Genomic DNA, 12,680 nt, shown 5'->3' with positions numbered 1-12,680 from the left:
TCTGCGATGTGCGTTAATTTGAATAAACAATCAACTCGAACGTACAGTTGTAGTAGTCCACTGAAAACTGTTTTGTTATGTTCGCTTCGTCCTTATTTACAAAAACATGCTTAGAAGGTGAGGTTTATGCACTCGAATTCACAGGTGTGTGATGGGTGTGGCTACTTAGCCTTGTTTTGACACTGGGTTGTATTGTGCTACTCATACAAGTGCACAACTAGTTACACATAGCATGAAGGCCTGGAAGCAGTTTGGCAGGGGTGAGGGAGTTTGATCTAAATCCTTCAAAATGTTTCATCCAAACAATTTCAATGTTTCTTCTATTATGTATTGAACATCTATCGATATGTCGCCCCACCATGCACGCTTCCTGGGTGTATGTGGGGCTTTACAGGGTGGATTTATGCAAAACCGTTGCCCCACCTTGGAACATTTTGACAACTGTTAAACATACATCTATACAGCATGTGTTGCAAGTTGGGACATGACATGCTATGTTTGCCCCGCTGTGGAGTATTTGTCATTCGGGTATGTCTAATTTCCACCAGGGCCCTGGGGGGGATACAGTGATAGGTGAATGGATCACCGGTGAACAAACACACAAACGTACAATAATCGTGAGCTTTGTACCAGTGATTGAAATGGTCATTAAACATCGTCTTCCAACAAGCCTTCCAATTAGCACACCATATATGAAGTGCATGCTACTAGAAGTGCCCTATAGCTAGTTACCAAACACATGATAAGAGCATTCTAGATTGTTCTTTAACTGGTGTTGAATGGTCAAGCTTAGTTTTAGGTGGCCATACTCTATTTTCTCCAGGTGGCTTTTACAGATTTTCAATTACAAATGTCCCCCTTGAAGGCGCTTCTAGTAACATGCACTTCATACTATTATAGCTATGGTGTGTGAGCAGCTAGGTGTAGAGCAAGACGATTGGTGTTTAAGGCTGTCCATAACTGTTAGCTACGATTCTGCTGTTTCCGCCATTCCGCTAAATATACCATCCCAATCATGTTATGACCTCAAACCTTACTCGTTAGCCACATCTTACATGTACATGCCCAAAGTCAGCCACTGGGGCCTTTTGAGGGTACCCACCAAATTTAGCATATCAAAAGCAGGAACTCAGTAGCAGCACTCAGTCACTACATTGTTTTCCTCTTACCTGAGTTTGAAGCCATACAATTACTTTTGCTATTTCTCACCTCTTCTAGTGCATTATATCAACGCACTTTCTATGAGAGTTGTTTTATTTATATTTTAAAAAAAATACCAGTATGAGTAGTACCAGGTGTTTTGGCAGATATTTCATGAAGTTGGCAATTCAAAATTCTATCACAAATGATTGCTTTGAACAAGACTACCTGGACATGATTGGAAAATAATTATGATGATTGTAATGGGAAAAATTCTTCTCAGCATGGATACTCTATAACTACTCTGAAGTGCTGCTAAATTTCTAGTTACACAATGAAAATAATCTACAATAGTTTTTCAGATCTACATTTTTTCCTGGGCTTGGACTCCCAAAATGACGTCGACTTTCATGTCTATTACTACTGTGCAACAAACTTTATCCACTGTTCACCACACCACCACCTCTGCTTCAGAGGCTCCAACTTGGGAACTTCAGAATTATTACCAATTTCTATTGATGATGATGACGATGAGTCCTTCAACTGCCATTGTGTTTATAGTCTGTGAGCTGACCACCCATATTGATTAATTGATACCATTCAAGGTGGACAATTCTATCTGTATTTTCTGAAAGATACATGTGTTAGGTTGTATATTGGCATGGTAGCAGCAGTATAGCTTTCCCATTGTATGGTCCCAAACAATGTTGCCATGACGTAACAAAGCATTAACACCCAGACAATTTTAAATTTCACATTATTGATTATAACTCCACATCTACACCAAATATCTTAATTCTGTGTTACATGATTACCCTCAAGGATTGTTTAACCCAGTCAGACACTCATAGTGGACACAAGAGGACAAGCCTGTACATAGGATCCAAAAAAATTGTCACATAAAATGATAGAAAGCAGCAAAGTTTGGTATGGTGAAACTTTTGGGCAAGTTTACTGCAATTTGGTGCAATTTTGGTAGATTTGATTAACAAATTAAATTAGTGAAAGATTTTTGATGAACCTGGCAAATCATTTTCCACAATTATGATCACTGCTGTATTTGGTATATAGATACTAATGTCTTAGATTCCGTTCTCTTGGGTATGTTTGCGAGTGCTCTCTGAAAATACTTATTAAGTAAAACCTGCTACTTTAATCAACATTTTAATGTAGTTTGTTCTTAAAAGAATATAAGTAGTTATAAAACACTTGTTAAATTATGCTGGTGATGGAGAACTCGGATTCATGACAATGTACTCTCATTGTGGTGTCAAGATCAATGTAATTATGTTATTGGATTAGTAGAATGGCTTCACTGGGAATATCCATTGTCAAGTAGGGATGATCTTTCTGGCCACACACTGGCAAATGCAATACTTTCAGGTGATAGACCATCACATGCATATGGTATGAGTGTAATTCTACAACTTTGAAACAATTAAACATGTAAGGTGTAGTCTGGCATTGCCAACCCTTTGGCCTTCGCATAAAGTTTCTTTTGTGGAGACCAGCTGAGTCACTAGCCTAGGTGACAACTCAAACAACTCTCAGGCACTACAGTACATAGCTGTAGCATGTGGTATAGATAGCTAGTATCATTCCTGCCTCGGTTCTCAGTGCTATTGTTGGAAATTACTCCTGCAGTACAGTACATAGTCTATCATGTACCAGCGTTGAAACCGGGTCGGGTCATCCGGGTCACATTTTCTCCGAGTCATCCGGGTCTGACCCGGATTGGATCACGTGAGAAACGAAATTGTTCATTTGACGACGTGGAAACTTATAAACGCTATCGCGTAGCTCTTTCGTGAGCCACGCCCACTTATCGCATTACCAACATACGCTCAGCCACGCCCATTTGTTAGTAAGTGTAGTATGTTGCACGAAACTGAGGGTATCTATGGTGAGGGGTAGCTATTGTCAGTAGGTGAAGACCTTTTTTTTTTTCTTTTTTTTTGGTCTTCAACCTACAGCTAGGCTGAAGTTGCAATATTTACTCAACACGAATAGAACGCTCAAAATGTAGACTCGTTCGCTCGCTCAAGACTAGCTGAAACACGTCTCGGCTTTAATTAATCCGGGTCACATCTGGGTCTGACCCGGATTGCTATCCGGGTCAGTGGGTCATCCGGGTCAGCAGTAGTGACCCGGTTTCAACGTTTTCATGTACCACCTAAGCTAACTTCTTAACTGCAATTCTATACAGCTGCTACTTTGTTATTACAAGATTAGTTTCTAACTGAAATGAGCTAGCTTACTCATTGTTTGTTCCTTGTACTGGTAAACACCTCCTGTAGAGTTTATTATTTCACACCCCTTTAGTACATACGTTTGAAGGCAAGATGGGACCCTGTCCTGGCATGCTCAGCAAACTACCTCTTATACCGTAGCCCTTTAGGGACATTGGAAACTATACAAATTGAAAGCTGACACTGAAAACTATGGAAACTAAAAACTGAAATTGGAAAATTGCTATTACTAAGTACAGTGATCCCTCCATTATCTGAACTCATTGGGCCTTGAGTGTGTTCGGATAATAGAAAAGTTTGGATAAACAAATCCAATGTATTTATAATAGCTAGTTAAAATACTCTAATAGAACATACACTTTGATAAAATACTCTAATAGGACACTCACTTTCACAGTTCGGATAGCATAATGTTCATATAATCACTTGCTGGATAATGGAGGGACCACTGTACCTAGCTATGGCCATACAGACAAGCATTTTGTAGATATGCTAATTTCTCGAGGAGGTAAAATTACATCACGCTATGGTGTAGCAAAAGACCAGTGTCAATTGGATGGCTGCAGGTTTCAGGCTGCCTGAGTCCAGTCATAGATTTTTTCTCCTTTCTCCACCTTTTCAAACATACTTTCTGAAACAACTTTAAACAGGCTGTGGGACCAGGTGTCCTACAGACTGTGCTGTAAAGCCTTAATAAATAAAACATTAGCTGAAATCAAGGTTACTTTTTGGATGTTCTATTACAGTATTAGAGTGTTCCAAATCTGTTTCTTAGAATTATCCATCCAACCATAACTATTGGATTCTACTATCACATGGCTCCTAAAAACAATGCAATTGGCATCATGTTAAGTGATAAATTCATTGATGCTATAAATTGTGGCTTGGAAAGTTTTGAAGAATTTAATAGCTGTATAATGCATTCCTCAAAAGCCATATGAATTCTATTTGCATTTGTAAGGATTTCATTACCCATGACAGTTGCAGGTAATTACTGCTTATGGGCAAAGTATGTTTCCAAAGTTTTCCTGAAACTGTTTTGGAGTAACAAATAGAAATATCACAAATCCCTCTATTAGAACGGTCACCCCATTTCGGGTAATGAATAAAAAAGACCACCTTTATAAGAGACCACCTCTACAATAAGGAAACTTACTTATAGTGGTCATGTCAACTAGGTCAAAAAATGACTGGCTGTGCATTACCTCATTGTTAAAAATTCTCAATATATAGTAAATCCTCATCATTCATGACTTGAAAATTAAGTCCCTCAATTATAATGTAGTACAATGCATTACTGAAGCACCAACAAAAACAGCACATGGTCTCAATTTACAAGATCACCTTGCATAACAGCATTTTGGGACCACCTTATTCATGCTATCCCCTTAATACATTATTACAACATAACCTCACATGGTTTTCTTGTCAGGGAGAAATAGTATGGTGGATTAGCCACAGAAATCTCATTCGAGTCATACCCAATGATAAGAAAAGTAGTCTAGCCATGTGAGACTACAGTATTTAATATATATGATAAGGTAGCTAACCTTGTTAATAAGGGACTTGGCCTCAAAAAGCTCTATACAGTGTACGTCAAGATGATTTTGTACACAAAGTCATGAAACACACTCCAGCTACTTTTGGGATTTTTCGAACTGGTCACATAACAAAGTGGTTCTATGAAGTCAGCCTTATCTGGGACATACTAGACATGGTCATGAAGGATACCATATTTACGTTTGTAACCTACTGTATTGTAATTGAACTATAATGAGATGGTCTTTAGAGATGAACACAACTAGCTGTTCTACACCAATTCAATTTTTTTTTAAATTTCAACTGATTCCAATCGCCCAGGTGTTTAGTTTAACCTGCATTTAAATTTGCAGTATATTTGCATAGTGTGTGTTTTCTACTATTGCTCCAGCTTGGTGTTTTTTGTGCTGTCCAGAAGTGGTAGTCATTCATCATCAACATCTCATGATATTAGGTACTAATACCAATTGAAGGGCTCAGTGGAAAAGGGGAACATGTGCCATTTCATTTTCTATAAGTCAGAATGGCTTGTTTTAGTCACACAAATAATGTTGTCACTAAGGAAACAACAGAATTTAAAAGTTCATGGTAGTCTCAGATAAATTTTTAGCAAATATCACAATAATTCAGTTATGTCCCCAAATTCTGTTTAATGGCCACTATTTTATATGTGGTCGCCTGAATTTTCAAATGGCACTTGTCCCCTTTTGCCGCTGGCCCCTTCAGTTATTCTAATATACGTGCACAACTAAATACTAGTTTGAATCCCTCACAAGCCACATTGCAATAGAGCTACGACAAAAACCATTGAATGCTTTATTAGAAAGTTATGACAAAATTGTGACCAGATTTTACTAAACTATTCCAAATCACACATCTTTGCTACATTTCAAGCTAGTACGTAACTTTGTGTGTGGACTTCATTCACTTCAATGGTGACCCACATTCGGTCTACACTGCACGAAAAGTAAGATGTCCTGCTTGTGTCAGCATGTAGGAAATTTTTTAAACGATTTCCTTTAGAATTTCCTATTTGAGTTATCATGCAGGAAATGTCTCTGAACATTTTCTGTACAATTTCCTGTTAGTGTCACATTGCAGTAAATTGTTTTAACATTTACAAGAAATGTAGATAAAATCAGTATTAAGATTTTCACCACATTCATGACTAGTGAAAATGCAGCTGTAAACTGATCAAATGGATACTGCAGGTTTCATGTGTTGATCAGTGTAATACTGAGCCAAACTTGGTTCTCAACATATACCAGAGTGTCTCTATACAACAATGTGTAACACTGTAACCCATATTATGCTGCTGCAATAACTTTTTAGTGGTATATGAATTGTTATACTAAGGAAGCTCAAAATCAACTACACCATATTTCCCAGTGACTTACCGTGCTACAGAAAAAAGAAGCTATGGCATACAGTGATGATACTCAACTGTTTAGGCTTTCAACATGACAATTAAACAGTCAACACATGGAGCTAGATAGTTACGTACTGTATGCCGGGGTAAATATTGCATGAATTTATGGTCATAATTGTGTGTTACACTTTGCGTCTTTGTAAAATATAGATGTTAGAATTTGTCATGAATAGTGACAGACAGCTGGGGAGTATGGCGTTGTGACAAAGTGTTTATTTTAGTAAATATCTGGTGATGGCTTTACTTACTGTTTCAGCAGTTCACCATCTTCATGCTATATACTTTAATGTATACTACAATGATATACCTGGATTTGTGGAAAGGATTACTACAATAAAATAATCTGTACTTGGTTGCCAGGAGATAAGAAAGCAATAGTGCATTTCATGAATATAATAATAAAGGAAATGTAAGTGGCTATGAATATTATACATGTACACCATAAAACTTTCCCCTACATAAGGAATGGGAATATATATATATATATATATATTCCTTTACTGTTATGTGGGTTATTATGTGTAACATAGCTACAGTGCAGTGGCTAAGTTGATGCCATCCTAGCATTCCACGGTTATCACTCGGGTGAAATATTATTGTAATGTTGCTTTACATTAATTTTATAACTGAAGCAAGCAATCAACTTAGCTATGATGATATCACATCATTTTACATATAGTTATAGTTTCTGTGTGCATTAGCTGCATCATGCTGTCTACAACCTGATACATGATGTACGCAAGTCTACATTGGCAATGTAGCTACAATATAGCAACTCCAAACATCCAGTAAATAATCTCAACTCTTTGGTCTGTCACGAGGTCTATCATGGATGAAGTAAACACAGTATACTGTAATGTTGTGACCTCCCTTAGTCTCTGTTGAGGCACCATGGCCAACTGTGATATATACTAGGTAGTCTCTCCCGCAATCCTATGGTGGATGGTTGTCAAATTTAGTCTTTGTGTCACTGCCACTGGACACTCTGACAAGTGTCAGGGGCGGATCCAGAGGGGGGTCTTTGGATCTGGAGACCTTCCCTTCAGGATATATATATTTTATAGGCGCTTACTAATAAGCGCACAATGAGAATTAATTAAGCGTTGGCTATTACTCACGTGCGATATGGCTGCAAACCGTTACAGGAGTAGTGACGAGGCTAGCAACGTTTGTGGACGGATTTCTGATACATTGCCAGTGACAAAGAAAGCCAATTTGCAACGTTATTTTACAGATACAACGTCCACGTGTACAAGGTTGGTTATAGCGAAATGAGGCCGACACGCAGCTGCACGCCAGCTGAGCTACTGTGTGGCTTCGCCGCTAATTATATTTTTAAGGCTTCTATGAATTGCTAGATAATCCGCAAAACTAATTTTAACGCATCATCGCGTATCATATAGCTAATTGTAACTAGTAGTGCAATGTACTTACGCTAGCTAGGTAATTTAAAACCTACAGTATAGTTATGTACTTTGAATTGTCATAGCACTGGTAGTGTTGATGACGAGGTCGAGGCTGATGACAAAGCAATTTCTGATGATGATGTGCATGATTGTGTTGGATTCAGAAGAGGAATCTCCACAGCAAGATGATCAGGCCATTGTACTGAGTGAGGAGAGCAATTCAGACAGAGAGTCGGAACTTGAAATGACCTAGAAGGGCATAACGCTAGTAGCAATGATGACGTTGCAGTTGACACCACCAGTCATCTATTATGGTCCACTCGGTCAGAGATTGCTAACAGCAGTGATCTTCCCACTTGTGATGCCCAACAGTCTGCTAGTGCTGGTAATGACCAAACTCAATTAGCTATTCAGGATGTAATAAGTAGTGGGGATTTTGGAAAGATTGCACAATTAAAATCTCGAATCAATCTCACAGATCAACAAAACATTTTCTGTTGAAAAGGCATTATGTTCCTTCTATCAACTACAAATTTCCCACTCATGTGATTAGCAAGATTCATCGACATTTCCAACACAGATGGCTAGAGAAAAACCCTGGCTTGGTATATTCTGAGTCACAAAGTGGAGGATACTGTAAGTATTGTGTTCTATTTGGTAAGACTGAGCCAACTGTGAAGGAACTTGGTGTTTTTGTAACCAGGCCCTTCATTAATTTTAAAAAAGCCACGGAGCTATTGGGGAAGCATTTTCATGGCCTTGGAAATTCTAAAGGAAACAAAACTCATCAAAATGTAGTACAAGATGCAAATATGTTTGTTAGAAGTATGGAAAACATTGATGCAAGGATAGATTTCCAACTAAACACTGCTAACAGCAAGACAGCAGCCGAGAACAGACTGAAGCTCCGATCAATAGCAGAGACAGTAATTTTTTGTGGAAGGTAAGGCCTTGCTTTTTGTGGTCACCACGATGATAGACCTTCTGTTGAAGAAAACCCAAACAACAATCATGGTAATTTCCTTGGTTTGCTCAAGTTTTGTGTACAGGCTGGTGATAAAATTATTTCAAATCAACTTGAATCTGCTGCTGGCAATGCTATATACACCAGTAAAACTATTCAAAATGATCTCATTTCAATTTGTGGTGACCTAATTCGTAACAAAATTTTAGAGAAGATTCGTCACGCATGTTATTTTTCTGTCCTAGCAGATGAAGCTACAGATGTAGCCAATGATGAGCAGCTATCAATTAGCATCTGCTATGTTGATGAAGGATCTCCAACAGAAGTGTTTATGGGATTTCATAAATGTGTCTCGGGGGTTACTGGACAAGCAATTGCCGATGACATACTTTCACAACTAGAAAAATGGCAATTGCAGTTGCAATTTCTTCGTGGTCAAGCATACAATGGAGCTGGAGCTATGGCTGGGAAATCTAAAGGTGCAGCTACTTGTATAACCGCAAAACACCCTAAAGCATTGTACACTCACTGTGCTTCACACAACTAAATCTCTGTGTGGTCAAATCTTGCACTATCAGAGAAATCAGCAATATGATGCAGTCAGCTGATAAAGTATCACGATTTTTTAGCAATTCTCCAAAAAGGCAGTTGGCTTTGGAGAAGTGGATTGACAATCTGTTTGCCAATGAAAAGCGTAGGAAGATAAAGGAGATGTGTCTTACTCGCTGGATTGAGCGACATGAGGCTTTTGAAAGTTTTATGGATTTATTTATGCCAATAGTATGCTGCTTGGAGGAAATAGCCAACAGTTCTCCAGCAGAATGGAATGCTGAAACCAGATCAGATTCTCAGTCACTGTTTTTTACAGTGTTCAGATTTTCATTTGTCATAGCTTTGGTGGCTACACAGAATGTGCTGTCATACATCAAAGGGCTATCCGTGAAACTTCAAGGTCGCTATGTCGATGCAATTTGAGATATTCAGAATGTGAATTCTACTTTGGTTAAGCAAAGGTGTGATGTGGAGAGATTTCATTCGCAAATATACAATGAAGTTACAATATTATGTCAGAGTGTCGGAATTGAAGAATCGGTACCAAGAGTTACTAACAGACAGCAAAACAGGCAAAACCTTCCATCCGATAGTCCCAGTTAGTATTATAAGCGCACAACAACAATTCCTATGCTAGATCACCTGATCAGTGAACTAAATGTTCGGTTTACAGAGTCTTCATCTCAATTTCTCTTACAGTTTGCTCAACTTTTACCATCAGAACTAATTAAAAACCTCACAAAGACCAAGAATACAGACTTTGATGATTTAATAAAGTTTTATGAGGATGGTTTACCTCTATCTAGGGGCTTTTCTGCAGAATTAGAGTTATAGAAAAACTACTGGTCGTCAGAAACATGTAAAGCTGATGCAGAAGCCTTAAACACCCCTGAGAAGGCATTAAAACAGCTTGACAAGGATTTGTATCCTAACATTTATACGTTGTTGACATTTACTGCCACTGTTCCAGTCACTAGTTGTGAATGTGAAAGATCCATCAGTATGCTCCGATTAATCAAAACTTCTTAAGGAGTACTATGACACAAGAAAGACTCAATGGGCTAGCAATGATGCAGTATCATCATCAAATTCCACTTGAGGCTGATGAAGTAGTTGAGGAGTTTGCCACTCGACAGCCAAGGAAACTTCTGTTGTAATTTACCTGCATGGGGACAATTCAAATGACATAGTAGTAATCCACTAGGCTGTAGCTACTTATAATAAAATACACTGTACATAACAATAACATAATAACACAGTCAATAGTCATTCAATCAAAGTAGTATAATATATGGATCTTTAATGTGTACTCATACCAGGCCATAAATTTGTGTCAGATTGCATCAAATTCAATCTCAGAGGGTTGAATTTTCAAAATTTTCCCCTGGGGGGGCATGCCCCCAGACCCCCCTAGAATGCTCGTGCTTCGCACTTCACAGAGTGTGCTTAACACACTGTGCAGTGACTCTTACCTTTAGACCCCCCCTTCTAAAAATCCTGGATCCGCTCCTGAGTGTATATAATGTATAACAATAAATTACAGATTTTTGATTGTCTATGTGTACTATCAATAGTTCATAATAAAGAGGTCTTATAGTATGGACTCTTGGTACAAGAGGTTATTGGTAGACTTTTATTGCAGGAAAAACACTTATGGCACTTAGATGGTATACTTAATTGCAATGTTGATTTACAGTTAAATGGCTTCTATCCATGCAAGAATTATATATGATGTAGTAAGAAAGCAAAATGTGTGGATTACAGCACTCTCATATGGTGGTCTATAGCTACATAGTATCACATTAAAACTTTTTAGTTCACAGATTTACTATAGAGATTTGGAGACCTGTATGCCTTAATAACATTATGAGACCAACTAGATGTGATCATCATTCACATGTAGCTAGTAGCTGGTAATGTGCAAGGACTTGCATGAGGAGTGAAGTTCTCCTAAAATTAGATATTTGCTAAGAAACTGCATTAGTGAGAAGGGTGGTGGCAGCTAATTGGTTATATTCATAGAGTTGTAGAATTACACATAACTATATTCAAATGTTTTGGTAGACCTTTTGGTTAAATACATAAACTATAGCTACCTGTCGCATTTCTTTGTTCTGTTGTAAATGAGTTTCTGGTAACCTCTTAGCAGCAATGTGTGAACAAAACTCTATCATGTCAGCAAGGTAAGAGTTGTTTTAATCTCAGAGGCTCGTAAGATGGAATGCAATACATCTATGTACATGTGTCCTGCTCAACTGTGTTACCTGATCCTGCATGGTGGTAGCTGCAGCTTTATGTGTTTAAAGTGCCAAGTGTTCACAATTTTTTCACAGTAATATGTGAAACACATTGCTCTTCAAAGCAGGCAGTGAAGTGTAGCTTAGTAATCTACACTATGAATTTCCATATTGGGCATCCACCACAGCACATTATTTCATTAGTGGTTATATCCATTTAGTGGCTTGAAGTAACAGCTGTTAGTGTCTTTGTGTCGCCTATGCTTGGAAGGGCTTATATACTTTTGCTATTCATGCATGTAAGCATGGACTATAGACATTTTGAATCTCAAAAAAAACTTCTACAGCTGCTAACAGTCTGGCACTATCAAATGCATGACTTTTAGTGCCACAATCAAAGTTTGGTAATTGTAAGGTTTCAGCCAGGGTTGATGCTCAGTTGCTGTTGTTGCTTCCTTGAGCAAGAAAGTTTGTTCACATTGCTCCAGTTGTTAAATAGGGACCTTTCTTAAATGGTGACTTTTTTGGTAGACCTACTTTTAAATGCTTTTGGTTGAATACATATTAAACTATAACATTACTTTGTTCTGTTGTAAATGAATTTCTAGTCACCTGTTAGCAACTATTGTGTGCACAGCAAAACTCTACAGTACATATCTGCATGTCAGGAACATGCATTAAGCATGTAGCAAGGTAAGTTTTAATCACAGAGGCTCTTAAGATGGAATGCAATCCATCTATGCACATGTGTCCTGCTAATGGTGGTAGCTAGCAAGTGCCAAGTGTTCACAATAATCGGCACAGTGATGTGTGAAGCATATTGAGTAAAAGCTCTTTGAAGCAGGCAGTGATGTGTAGTGCAGAAATCTACTCTATAAATTTGCATACTGGGAATCTACCACAACACATTATTTCATTAGTGTTAATGATTATATCCATTTAGTGGCTTGAAGCAACAGCTGTTAGTCTGTGTGCCAATAGTTGAAAGGACTTATACTTTGCTATTGCTTTTGACTCATGCATGCATGCAAGCATGGCCTATACAGACATTACAAATCACAAAAAAAAAAATTCTGTAGCTGCTAACAGTCTGTCACTATCAAATCCATTACCTTTAGTAGGCACAATCAGTGCTTTGATACATGGAAAAATTTAATGTTGTGT

The 12,680-nt window shown here is 38.0% G+C and overlaps 1 pseudogene; it reads left to right on the top strand.

Moving 5' to 3' along the window:
- The first annotated feature begins 7,482 nt into the window (after positions 1-7,482).
- On the top strand, positions 7,483-10,559 carry LOC136246686 (52 kDa repressor of the inhibitor of the protein kinase-like; annotated as a pseudogene).
- Positions 10,560-12,680: the final 2,121 nt, after the last annotated feature.

The sequence above is a fragment of the Dysidea avara genome, chromosome 1 (assembly GCF_963678975.1).
Source record: "Dysidea avara chromosome 1, odDysAvar1.4, whole genome shotgun sequence".
Classification (NCBI taxonomy): domain Eukaryota; kingdom Metazoa; phylum Porifera; class Demospongiae; order Dictyoceratida; family Dysideidae; genus Dysidea; species Dysidea avara.
This window is presented reverse-complemented; position numbering and strand designations above follow the sequence as displayed.